General features: G+C 42.3%; 1 pseudogene; it reads right to left on the bottom strand.

Moving 5' to 3' along the window:
* Positions 1-2,886: 2,886 nt before the first annotated feature.
* Positions 2,887-3,546, bottom strand: LOC143586501 (glutaredoxin-C13 pseudogene; annotated as a pseudogene).
* Between the last annotated feature and the right edge of the window lie 10,373 nt (positions 3,547-13,919).

Consider the following 13,919-nt stretch of genomic DNA (forward strand, 5'->3'; position numbering starts at 1 on the left):
CCCATTAAATTGCTTGTATAGTTATATCTTCAACTCCTTAGAAGCTTTCTGCACACTAGGATATTCTAGGATTTCCTGAATTGTGGAGAAAAACTTGCACCTGGCCGTTTCACCCATGTGAGAGTAACCGACATAATCGAACTGGAATAACAAGACACGAAAAGATGAGACACGGGTTCTAGAGCCAAACCACATAAACCTCATGCTGTATCCTCCATGCCAATACCTTGAGTCGACAACACCATTGTCGTAGAAATACGACCGAAGAGTACACTCCAAAATAAACTGGTAGACGTCGAAAGAATAGAGACGGGTCGAAACGATAAAAGAAACTTCTAATAATTCACACATATGTTGAATAACTGCCTTGAACCTCGCCATAATCCACTGGTTTTTGCCAAGGATTGATGATCTATTTGACCAACTGAACCTCGCCATTAACCACTGGTTTTTTATAAAATCTCGCTGGAAACTACTAGTTTTAGTCGAATCTCATCAGAAACCGCAAATTTTGGTCAGATTCTCGTCGGAAACCAACAATTTTGGCCGGATTTGACGATTAACCGATTAGCCCAAAATTAATCAGTGAAATGGAAACTAACAGTTAATCGGGGATTAATCGGCGCCTAACTGGGATTTTTACGGTTAACAGAAAATGAACCTGAAAATAAAAATACAAAGTATGATAACTAAAATTGATTTCAATAGCTTCAAAATCTGTAAAACTTACAATCAAAGAGAGTTAACAAAATAATAATCAAATACCGTACAAAGTTGTAGGTTGAAAACATCAATATATAGATCTGAAAGTGTAAAACTGTTTAATGAAAAAACAAAATGGTATACGAATAACGAAAACATATAGCCTCAGATTAGCATGTTGCCACATTCTTCTTCGCATCAAGGACTCCACGGTAAGGTAATGATTACCGTAGATGCGCAATTATGTCCTTGACACTCATGGCACATAATTGTCCTCATTGGCCAACAAATCAAAACAATTTCAAAAATTAATATAAAAACTAGAGTGTTTCAGTTGAAATGAAAACGACCATCGGAAGCTACCTCAGCATCGTTCATCGAATGACAGAGAGGTGAAATTGAAATTGACGGCGTTGGGTTGCCCGTCAAATTGAATTAGGGTTTCATGTGAAACATGACGCCTTCTAATCATATATAGATGAGGCTTTTTTAAGATATACACATTGGACCAGTGTTAGTCCAACTAAAGATCCAGACCAATTTGTTCTTGGCCCAAATATCAAATACTATATAGTAGTAGTTGAGTGTAGACTTAGAGGTGTACAAAACCGGTTTTAAACCCAAACGGAACCAGTTTGGTCAACTTCTGATCAAAACCGGTTTGACTCAAATCGGTTCGGTTTATAAACCGGTTTTGAAGCATGATAGGATGACCTGATCACGTCGGTTCAGTCCGGCTTTCCTCAAACCAGTTCGGTTTTAAAACCGGTATGGTAGATCTTAAGAGGAACCGGTCCTGAACTGGTGGTATGGGTCAATTTGGGAACCTTCGGTTTGCCTAAACCGGTACTAAATCGGTGTTTTTGTACACCTCTAGTTGAGGGATGAAAAAAAAAAACTGGTTTCTCGACCTAACCTAACCCAACCCGAACCGGTTAAATGGTCGTGTTTGTTCATTTTTTCCAATTAAAGTAAATAAATGATGTTCATCATTCGTTTACAATCACCCTAAAATCTTGCAGAGCTAATCCGGGTTCAATGGGCTAGTGCCCTGTTGGTAAGTGGAAAATAAGGTTATTGACGGACGTACTGTTGTGATATGGTCAAGAGGCTAAAGATTTTATGCTACTAAATATTCTGCAAAATATAGTAGAGGGTGTACCACCATTACAAAAAGAATATAAGTAAAAATACCGGCATGTACTACCATTATAGAATATAGATATCATTTTCATCATACACAGCCAAAAAGTATGCATATATGCATGTGATGTTTTCCAAGCATTTTAAACAATAAATCCAGAATAGTTACACAGAATGCACAAATATAACATCATTTTCATGCATTCTTGCCTGCTTTAATGTTTCATTTTTGCGCTTTTGACAAATTAAAAGGCTATTTAACACGCCGGGGCCAAGTGCAGTTGTTAAAAAATGTTACTTTATTTGATGGTTGTTTGTTCTCGTATGATTCCAATAGCTTATTACATATGTACATATTTACTGGTTTTTATATGCATGTATGCATATATATGTTACTTTATCAAAAGAGGAATATTCAGATCACAAAAGATCAAAGTAAGTCTAATGAAGAAGCTAGCATATATACCAGTAAAATATTGTTCTGGCACATTTTTTTTTTCTTTTTTATTTCTTTTTGGTATAAGGGACGGCAGCCCGGTGTAATTTATTATTATGAAGAATATATACAAGACTGATCCTAAGTGTCAACTAATCCTCGGAAGGAAATTTATCATTGGGCATGACAAGTGGCTTATTTGCATTTTAGGAGAGCTCGGGCGGGGATATCATTTATATTTGTAGAGTGGTCAAGTTAAGATTCACTGGCCGGGGTTCTGATAAGGGGAATTGAAAATAAAAATATCGGAGTACCAAATAAATAAATAATAGGAGTAGTAAACTGGAATTTAAAGAGTATTCAGTACCTCTCTTTATTTAAAAGTAGAGCAAGAGCATATATCCTCTTTTAACTTTTTATGAAAATAATAGTTTAGAAATGTAAAAGATGGAATATATGAGCTACATCTTTGGCTGGTTTTGTATGATTCTTAACTCAAGATTACTCGTTTTGTATACATCAAATGTATCTCAAAGGATCGAAACTATACCATGATTTAGCCTCCTTTTGCTTTGGAAGTTTCATATATATAATACACACACACATACAAGAAAGTTTTTAATAAATAATAGATCATAATCACATTCATCTGAAGCATATAGTCATGTGTTTCCAGCATGTGAACAGATTTAATAAGCTACATTCATAGTCTAGAAACTAATAATAATAATCATAGTAATTATCTAACAAGCAAATCTTGCTTACTATAGAATTAATAATCATAATAACAAGCTATTTAAATACTAGTAAGAATTAATAATCTAGTTGACTACTACTACTCATCATTCTTGAGCCAACCTTTATTTCCTTACATAAAATGTACCCATAAGTGCGATAGTGTTTCTAAGCCATGAGTGACTGATACGGTTTCAACAGTGGAATGAGGGAGCCGCTTAGGTGGAGCGACATGACCTCGTTGGTGGACCCCACAAGTTTGCCACCTATGAATACAGCTGGCACAGTAGGTGAGCTGCACCCGAGTTTAGGAAGAGCCTTCTCCATCTCCCGTCCTTCGGGATGTTGGTCAATCTCATAAACTATAGGGTTGACCCTAAGTTCATGGAACAGAATGGTGACAGCATAACACAAGCAACATGTACTCTTGGTGAATATCACAACTCCATTCTGTGATGTCAATGCTTGTATCTTCTCCATCTCAACGGATCAAAATCCGAACGAACTAGATCGCGATCCGATGATTTGGGAGATGAGATTTGCTTGAAGTTTGATGTTTTCATGCCACTTCTATATATATTAAAACGAAACAAGAAAGATCGAAGAAGAGATGCTTGAAAACAACTAATTTGAGCAATATGACAACATTATATTGACATCAAACTAAAAATAAAACGAAGTAAAACATACATGCGCGAGCTTCAAGCTCAGACGCGTTGACGAGTTTTAACTCTAAAACGTCAGAGCCTTAGCCCAATAATATGAGCCTTAGCTCAAATTACTCATAGCATCCATGCCACGTATTGCTCAGCTGGACCATAAAATACCTAAGCACAACTAAGGCAAAGCACATGCCAAAGCATAGTTGTTGAGGTTTCAGGTCGGGGCCGCGCATGGGATTATAATGGATATAGGCAGAGTAACACATACTGACACGTAAAGGCTAAAAAACTCATTCATAATTCCCTATAATAAATGCACGATAACGTCGCGCAAAAGAGGAATAATGAAATGCCAAGGCACGTGTCAGCATATTCAAAATATCGCAAAATAACTTGAAATATGACAACTGTTAAGGAGTAAGTAAAAATAATTTCCTTACAACCTTTTCAATGTGTAAGCATACCTTATATTCAACAAGCACACGCATGCGCCATCACGCATGCGCCACCGCGGTTCGATACACCGCCATCACGCATGCGCCACCGCGGTTCGATACACCGCCATCACGCATGCGCCACCATGGTTCGATATACCGCCATCACGCATGCGCCACCTGTAACACCCCGACCAAAGGCGGATTATACATCGGGGCGCCACATATTGTTTCATTACTCGTGACACTATTGGGTGTCAATATTTAATAAATACATTCATTCGCGCACGCGCAGGGTAAACACAAGATAACATAAAACATCATAAATCAATATATTATAAATCATAATATTCGAACAGCAAAAACTTGTCTTGATACATTTTAATCTAGGTCCAAAATAAAGAAACTTCCTATGTGTCCACAAGCTCCAAAACAGCTACTGCAAACCTGAACATGTGTTAAAATAAACGTCAAACACTTGCGTGTTGGTGAGAAATCAAGTTTAATACAGTACATAGATAACAATAAATCTGCGCGCAACACGTGTATGTCTGGTGTTTAACAAGAGTGCAATCAGATTGTGATCAAGCCTAGATAGATCATAGCTCATAGTTCATAGTTCAATCCGTGCTCCCAATTGAGCACAAAAACGAGAAAACATCTGTGCAAGTGTAAACAAAGAAAACCGTAAACGATAGGTCTCCCGTGTTCATCTAATGGATCCATGAAAACTTCGGAATAGGCCGAACAAAGCGGTTAATGATACACACATACAAATAAACAGCCAAGTAAACGTCCTCAACACATGGGATACTGCGCGACTAAAGTTCATAAACAAGTTTAAGACTCTAAGTTTGTATGAACACATGAACATCCCAAAACATTTAAAAGCAAAAAGGGATTAGGTACGAGATTACTCACTTGATAAACGATGCGGTGTAAGATAAAGCAAGAACCAACTTTAAACAAGCACAAGTTAACCTATAAATAAGATTATTGTTTTAATGATTGGTTTTAAGTCTTGATTATGAGTTAGCATAATTAATAAGTAAATTATTATATATAATATATATATTACCGAAAAAGCAGGGCAGAACAGGGAGGAAGACGGAGGCAGAGAGGAAGACGGCAGAGAGAGCAAGGGGCAAGAGAACAGGAGAGATTAAGTGTTTTGTGTGTGTAGTGTTAGGAAAAATAATACTATTATTTATAGAGAAACCTTAGGAGACATAATCCCTAGAAAAGGGGAAAGGATCTTTAACAGGATCAAGCAAAAGATATCAAAAAGCAAGTAAAAGATATCAAAAGATATGGCAGCTGCATGGGGCAAGATAAAGCTGACAGGGAACAGTAAAAAGCATGGGCGGGTCAGATAAAGGTACAGGTCAAGCATGGCAAAAGCAGATCTCAAAAGATAATGTCAGTCACTTTATCTGTCAACCAATGGGGTTGGTGCGCATGCTGCGCCGAAAGTAACTTTTCAGACATAAAGCAGATTAGGTCAACAGCTCAAAAGATAAGACAACACAAAAGCAAACGGCTAGATTTAAACAGAAGAAAACTCGAAGGATTCAGCGCGAGAAGGCTAAGGCGCGAAGGCAGACACAGAAGGTCAAGAGAGCGCGAGCGCGAAGGCAGACAGAACTATCCTTAACGCGTCGCGGAAAGAACTACATTTCTAAGCGCGCCGCGGGAAGAATCACATTTCTTAGCGCGCCGCGGGAGGAACTAAAATTCCTAGCGCGCCGCGGGAAGAACTATAATTCTTCGCGCGTCGAGGGATGAACTACGATTCTTAGCGCGCTGCGAGAAGAACTACAATCCTTAGCGCGTCGCGGGAAGAACTACCGTTCTTAGCGCGCTGCGAGAAGAATTACAATTCTTAGCGCGCTGCGAGAAGAGTTCGTCTCGCGTATCGCTGAAACAGGTGGTCTTCACGCAGGATTCCTTGTAAGGGGTCTGGCGCGTGGAGCTGCGCAGACAACCTTAGGCGGGAAGGAACAAAGGACAAGCAAAGAGTTAGAAGAAAAAGAGGGAAACAAGGCGTAAGGGCGGGACGGCGACAAGAGGGAAAAGAAGGCGGAAAGAGAGAAGGAGAGGGACGGGACGGCGGAAAGAAAGAGAGAGATAGAGGCGGGAAGGAAAATATATTATTATTATTAAAAATAAAGTATAAGTATAAATAAATATTAAATCATAAAAGAAAGAGATCGGATAAGGGAAACGGGTACCTGGGTCGGGTCGGATCGGGGCAGATGTCACAGTCTCCCCTACTTTAAGAAATTTCGTCCCGAAATTTATCTCGAAGTAGGTTGCGCAGAGAACAGGTGCGGGTACTTGATCTTCATTTGATCTTCCCTTTCCCATGTAAACTCGGCTCCGCGCTTGGACTCCCAGCGAACTTTCACGATAGGGATGCGACTGCGCTTGGTTTGCTTTACCTCGCGATCCATAATCTCAACAGGCTTCTCAACGAAATGCATAGATTCATCAACTTGAACTTCATCAAGTGGAATGTGAAGGTTCTCGTTAGTTAAACACTTCTTGAGATTGGATACATGGAACGTTGGATGCACATTACCGAGCGCGGGCGGCAGGTCAAGTCTGTAGGCAACTTTTCCCACTCGCGCGAGAATCTTGAATGGACCAACATAACGAGGAGCAAGCTTACCCTTCTTCCCAAAGCGGACAACACCTTTCCAAGGCGACACTTTGAGGAGAACAAGATCACCAACTTGAAATTCGAGAGGCTTTCGCCTACGATCTGCGTAACTCTTCTGTCGGCTTCTGGCAGTCAGCAGATGATCACGGATCTTGGCGATTTTATCGGTTGTCTCTTGAACAAGTTCGGGTCCTGTGATTTGAGTTTCACCCACTTCGCTCCAACAAATCGGAGAGCGGCACTTACGACCGTAAAGTGCTTCAAATGGGGCCATACCGATACTGGAATGATAGCTGTTATTATAAGAGAACTCGATCAAAGGCAGGTGCGAATCCCAATTACCTCCAAAATCAAGAACACAAGATCGGAGCATATCCTCAAGAGTTTGAATAGTTCGCTCAGACTGACCGTCAGTCTGAGGATGATATGTCGTACTCATGTCCAAGCGAGTTCCTAGTGCAGATTGGAGAGATTTCCAAAAGCGGGATATAAAACGGCCATCGCGATCGGATATGATGCTCAAAGGAGTACCATGGCGGCAGACAATTTCCTTGACATAAAGCTGCGCGAGTTGCTCAACACGGTAGTTTTCACGAATGGGCAGGAAGTGAGCAGACTTAGTCAATCGATCCACTATTACCCAAATGCTATCATGTTTGCTTGCTGTCAAAGGTAACTTGGTAATAAAGTCCATCGCTACACATTCCCATTTCCACGTAGGAATTTCTGGTTGTTCGAGCAAACCAGATGGGCGTTGGTGTTCAGCTTTCACTTTAGAACAAGTCAGACATTTAGCTACGAACACAGCAATATCCTTCTTCATACCGGGCCACCAATAAGTTATGCGCAAATCCTTGTACATCTTATCAGCGCCAGGATGAATAGAATACCGAGATTTGTGCGCTTCACTCAGGATATCAGCGCGAAGATTCTCATCAAAGGGAATCCAGATGCGATTGAGATAGCAGAGAATTCCACTCAGATTAGGGACAAAGAGTGCTTCCGCGCCACACGCTAACTCGGCGCGAAGGTTACCATTACTGATGGATGCGCGCTGCGCGTCACGAATACGCGATTCAAGGTTGCTTTGAATCGGCGCGAAGTGAAGCTGGGTGCGCGGCAAGATACAGTTAAGCTGGCAGGGTTTTCGGCTGAGCGCATCGGCTACCACATTAGCCTTACCAGGATGATACCGGATCTCACAATCGTAATCGCTGATGAGTTCGTTCCATCGGCGTTGCCTCATGTTAAGTTCCTTCTGATCAAAGATATGCTGAAGGCTTTTATGGTCAGTGTAAAGGATACACTTAGTACCATAAAGGTAGTGTCTCCAGATCTTCAAGGCAAAAACAACTGCACCAAGTTCGAGGTCGTGAGTTGTATAATTCTTTTCATGAACCTTAAGTTGCCTTGATGCGTAAGCGATAACCTTGCCTCGTTGCATAAGAACACAACCGAGACCTTGGTTGGAGGCATCGCAGTACACGACAAAATCTTCATTACCCTCAGGTAACGCAAGGACAGGAGCTTCACACAACAAACGCTTGAGCGTTAGAAATGCTTCTTCTTGCTTCGAGCCCCAAATATACGGTTTACCTTTGTGCGTTAAAGCTGTTAAAGGCAAAGCGATCTTCGAGAAGTTCGAAATGAAGCGCCGGTAATAACCAGCTAAGCCCAGAAAGGAACGGATCTCAGAAGGAGTGGCCGGCGTAATCCAGTTCTTGATTGCTTCAATCTTGGATGGGTCGACATGAATACCCATCTTGTTTACAACATGACCAAGAAACTGTACTTCATCAGACCAGAATTCACACTTGGAAAGCTTGGCAAAGAGCTGCTCGGCTCTAAGCTTTTGCAACACCAATCGGAGATGTTGCTCATGCTCGGCCTTGGTCTTAGAATACACCAGAACATCATCGATAAACACGATCACGAATTTATCCAGGAAGGGCCTACACACCCGATTCATTAGATCCATGAAAACGGCGGGTGCGTTGGTTAGACCGAAGGACATGACCAAGAATTCAAAATGGCCATAGCGAGTTCGAAAAGCAGTCTTCGGAACATCTTCATCGCGGATGCGCAACTGGTGATAGCCAGAGCGGAGATCAATCTTCGAGAAACAAGAGGCACCTTGGAGTTGATCAAAGAGGTCGTTAATACGCGGTAAGGGATACCGGTTTTTAATGGTGAGTTTGTTCAACTCGCGGTAATCAATACACATGCGAAACGATCCATCTTTCTTTTTAACGAACAACACCGGAGCACCCCAGGGCGAAGAGCTAGGGCGAATGAATCCTTTAGCAGTCAACTCTTGAAGTTGGCTGGCCAATTCTTGCATCTCAGCGGGTGCAAGACGGTAAGGAGATTTAGCTACGGGGGAAGCACCAGGGACAAGATCAACACGAAACTCGACTTCACGAGCGGGAGGGATACCAGGAAGATCATCAGGAAAAACTTCAGGGAAATCACGCACAACAGGGATATCGCGAAGCTTCTTTTCTTCAGCAGGTTTAACCACATGGGCTAGAAATGCAATACACTTCTTCCGCATGAGCCTTCGGGCTTCGGCGCAAGACATAAGTTTAAGACCGCGGGAGGGTTTCTCGCCGTAGATATGAAGATCACCATTTTCTCGAGGAATGCGAATCAACTTCTTGGCGCAAATAACTTCGGCGCGATTCTTCGAGAGCCAGTCCATACCAATGATAACATCAAAGCTTCCAAGAGGCATGGGGATGAGGTCAATCAGAAAATCGTTTTCGTTAAGGTTAAGCGTGCAATCTTTAATCACTGAGTTTATTAAAACAGTTTCACCATTAGCCAATTCAACTGAAAAATCTTCTTTTAAATCGTTGCGTGGTCGCGCAAGCTTCTGCTCGAAGGCGCGAGAGATAAAACTTCGATCGGCGCCAGTATCAAAAAGTACAGAAGCATAAAATCCGTTAAGCAAAAATGTACCATTAACTACGTCATTATTCGCTTGCGCTTGGTGCGCGGTTATGTTAAAAGCTCGTCCACGCGTCACTTGGTTTGAAATCTGGTTCACCGGATTCGCTTGCGTAATCTGAACTTGTAGCCTTGGGCACGCGTTCCGGAAATGACTGGGATCACCGCAGTTAAAGCATGATCTGGGTCGTGGGTTTTGGTAGGTTGGTTGTGGATTCTGCGGGTAGACTGGTGGTGTTGGCGCAATTGGGTTGGCGAGAGGGACTCTACAGTATTCGGCAGAGTGACCAACGCGGCCACATCGGTTACATTGTCGACACGGGGTTTGGGTTGGGTGGTGAAGTCTACAGGTTGGGCAAAAGGGTTGATTTCCTGTGTAAGGTTTCTTAGGAGGCGGGGCAGGGAGTGCTGGATTGGTTAAGGCATAGTTATGGACTACAGGAGGTGTTGGGTAGGCTGACAGAGGGTTAGGCGCATAAACTGGGGGTTGGTAGATGGGTTGCTGGACAATGGGCGGGTTGGTAAGCGCATAGGCCTTGCGCCTGCGCTTGAGGTTGTTACGGTTTGAGGGTTCTGGTTTGGTTTCTGTTGGTTCAGGGACAGTCTTGGTGGGTTTGGTTTTCTCAGCTCCCCGCAGGAACAGGGTTCCTGCTCTGACATGGTTGTCGCTGAGCACAGCGGCCAACTCAATGGCGTCAGAGAGGGTAACTGGGTTTCTGGCCCATACAGAATCTTGAATTTCCATGGGGAGACCCCCAAGGAATTTCTCTATGGCTCGGCGGGAAGGGGTAACAAGGTGAGGGACCAGTAAGCTTAGCTCGTGGAAGCGCGTCGCGTACTCGCGCGCTTCTCCGCTGTATTGCTTCAAGTTCCAGAATTCTTCCTCCAGGCGCTTAACTTCGTTGGGAGGGCAGAATTCTCGCGTAAGAATTTCCTTGAATTCCTCCCATGTCATGCTAGAAGCAGCCTCTGCGCCACGCGCATGAGCTACTCCATTCCACCATGTAAGCGCTCTGGATTCCAGGACACTGGAAGCATATAGGGTTCGTCTGTCTGAGGGGCATTGGGTGTGGAGGAAAGTGTTTTCTATTTTCTCAAGCCACTGGAGCATCACGGTGGCTCCTTCAAGACCTGTGAACTTTGGAGGGTTACCCGCGTTAAAGGACTTAATGTTGTAACTGGAGGTATTGTTTTGGCTCAAGGCTTGGGCTATCACGGCGGCCATTTCCTGGGAACGTTGCTGTCTACGCATGCGCGAGGCTTCTCTTCTCTGAAATCGGCGAGATAGCGGAGGCATTCTATAAAAATTTTAATTTTAGTTAATATCTTGGTTTTAGCGCAAAGTTTTAATCTTATAAAGCTTGGTTTCACGGAGTCAGTTACTGTCAAAAGTTAAAGTAAAATAAACGACCCAAAATGCAGACTTAATAAAGGTAACAAATTCGGATCAAGAATCGACAATTCATGTATCACCATGACTTTCCGAATTCCCAATTTAAAATATACGAGCAAACGAGTATTGGAGATTGACGATTCATGTATCACCATGACTTTTCAATCTTCAATATAAAACATACAAGAAAATGAGTATTGGAGGTTGACAATTCATGTATCACCATGACTTTTCAAGTCTCCAACCTCAGAACATAATCGTAAATGGAAATTGAAAATCAGCTATTCATGCATCACCATGACTTTTCGGACTTTCAAATCCAACAAACGAATATGTAAGAAAAATCAATAAAAATCGAAATTTAGCAAAAATCGAAATATCGCGAAATAAAACATAAAATCATATACTGCGCAAGCGCGAGCATACTCATAAATAACGAGTAATTAACAATAAGCGCGCAAACATGAGATTTCTCTCATGCGCGAGAAGGGACTCTTAGGTATTCTAGGCCGTTACGTCTAACCACCTATCCTAAAGTCAACGAGCTCTGATACCAATCTGTAACACCCCGACCAAAGGCGGATTATACATCGGGGCGCCACATATTGTTTCATTACTCGTGACACTATTGGGTGTCAATATTTAATAAATACATTCATTCGCGCACGCGCAGGGTAAACACAAGATAACATAAAACATCATAAATCAATATATTATAAATCATAATATTCGAACAGCAAAAACTTGTCTTGATACATTTTAATCTAGGTCCAAAATAAAGAAACTTCCTATGTGTCCACAAGCTCCAAAACAGCTACTGCAAACCTGAACATGTGTTAAAATAAACGTCAAACACTTGCGTGTTGGTGAGAAATCAAGTTTAATACAGTACATAGATAACAATAAATCTGCGCGCAACATGTGTATGTCTGGTGTTTAACAAGGGTGCAATCAGATTGTGATCAAGCCTAGATAGATCATAGCTCATAGTTCATAGTTCAATCCGTGCTCCCAATTGAGCACAAAAACGAGAAAACATATGTGCAAGTGTAAACAAAGAAAACCGTAAACGATAGGTCTCCCGTGTTCATCTAATGGATCCATGAAAACTTCGGAATAGGCCGAACAAAGCGGTTAATGATACACACATACAAATAAACAGCCAAGTAAACGTCCTCAACACATGGGATACTGCGCGACTAAAGTTCATAAACAAGTTTAAGACTCTAAGTTTGTATGAACACATGAACATCCCAAAACATTTAAAAGCAAAAAGGGATTAGGTACGAGATTACTCACTTGATAAACGATGCGGTGTAAGATAAAGCAAGAACCAACTTTAAACAAGCACAAGTTAACCTATAAATAAGATTATTGTTTTAATGATTGGTTTTAAGTCTTGATTATGAGTTAGCATAATTAATAAGTAAATTATTATATATAATATATATATTACCGAAAAAGCAGGGCAGAACAGGGAGGAAGACGGAGGCAGAGAGGAAGACGGCAGAGAGAGCAAGGGGCAAGAGAACAGGAGAGATTAAGTGTTTTGTGTGTGTAGTGTTAGGAAAAATAATACTATTATTTATAGAGAAACCTTAGGAGACATAATCCCTAGAAAAGGGGAAAGGATCTTTAACAGGATCAAGCAAAAGATATCAAAAAGCAAGTAAAAGATATCAAAAGATATGGCAGCTGCAGGGGGCAAGATAAAGCTGACAGGGAACAGTAAAAAGCATGGGCGGGTCAGATAAAGGTACAGGTCAAGCATGGCAAAAGCAGATCTCAAAAGATAATGTCAGTCACTTTATCTGTTAACCAATGGGGTTGGTGCGCATGCTGCGCCGAAAGTAACTTTTCAGACATAAAGCAGATTAGGTCAACAGCTCAAAAGATAAGACAACACAAAAGCAAACGGCTAGATTTAAACAGAAGAAAACTCGAAGGATTCAGCGCGAGAAGGCTAAGGCGCGAAGGCAGACACAGAAGGTCAAGAGAGCGCGAGCGCGAAGGCAGACAGAACTATCCTTAACGCGTCGCGGAAAGAACTACATTTCCAAGCGCGCCGCAGGAAGAATCACATTTCTTAGCGCGCCGCGGGAGGAACTAAAATTCCTAGCGCGCCGCGGGAAGAACTATAATTCTTCGCGCGTCGAGGGATGAACTACGATTCTTAGCGCGCTGCGAGAAGAACTACAATCCTTAGCGCGTCGCGGGAAGAACTACCGTTCTTAGCGCGCTGCGAGAAGAATTACAATTCTTAGCGCGCTGCGAGAAGAGTTCGTCTCGCGTATCGCTGAAACAGGTGGTCTTCACGCAGGATTCCTTGTAAGGGGTCTGGCGCGTAGAGCTGCGCAGACAACCTTAGGCGGGAAGGAACAAAGGACAAGCAAAGAGTTAGAAGAAAAAGAGGGAAACAAGGCGTAAGGGCGGGACGGCGACAAGAGGGAAAAGAAGGCGGAAAGAGAGAATGAGAGGGACGGGACGGCGGAAAGAAAGAGAGAGATAGAGGCGGGAAGGAAAATATATTATTATTATTATTAAAAATAAAGTATAAGTATAAATAAATATTAAATCATAAAAGAAAGAGATCGGATAAGGGAAACGGGTACCTGGGTCGGGTCGGATCGGGGCAGATGTCACACCACCATGGTTCGATGTACCGCCATCACGCATGCACCACCGCGATTCAATACATCGCCACCACGCATGCGCCACCGCGGTTCAGTACATCGCCACCACGCATGCGGCACCGCGGTTCAGTACATCGCCATGATGCAGCAGCGCGTCGCCGCGGATCACG

Source organism: Bidens hawaiensis, unplaced genomic scaffold (genome assembly GCF_021521415.1).
Source record: "Bidens hawaiensis isolate Kalapana, Puna unplaced genomic scaffold, B.hawaiensis_p1.1 tig00034685_1, whole genome shotgun sequence".
Taxonomy (NCBI): domain Eukaryota; kingdom Viridiplantae; phylum Streptophyta; class Magnoliopsida; order Asterales; family Asteraceae; genus Bidens; species Bidens hawaiensis.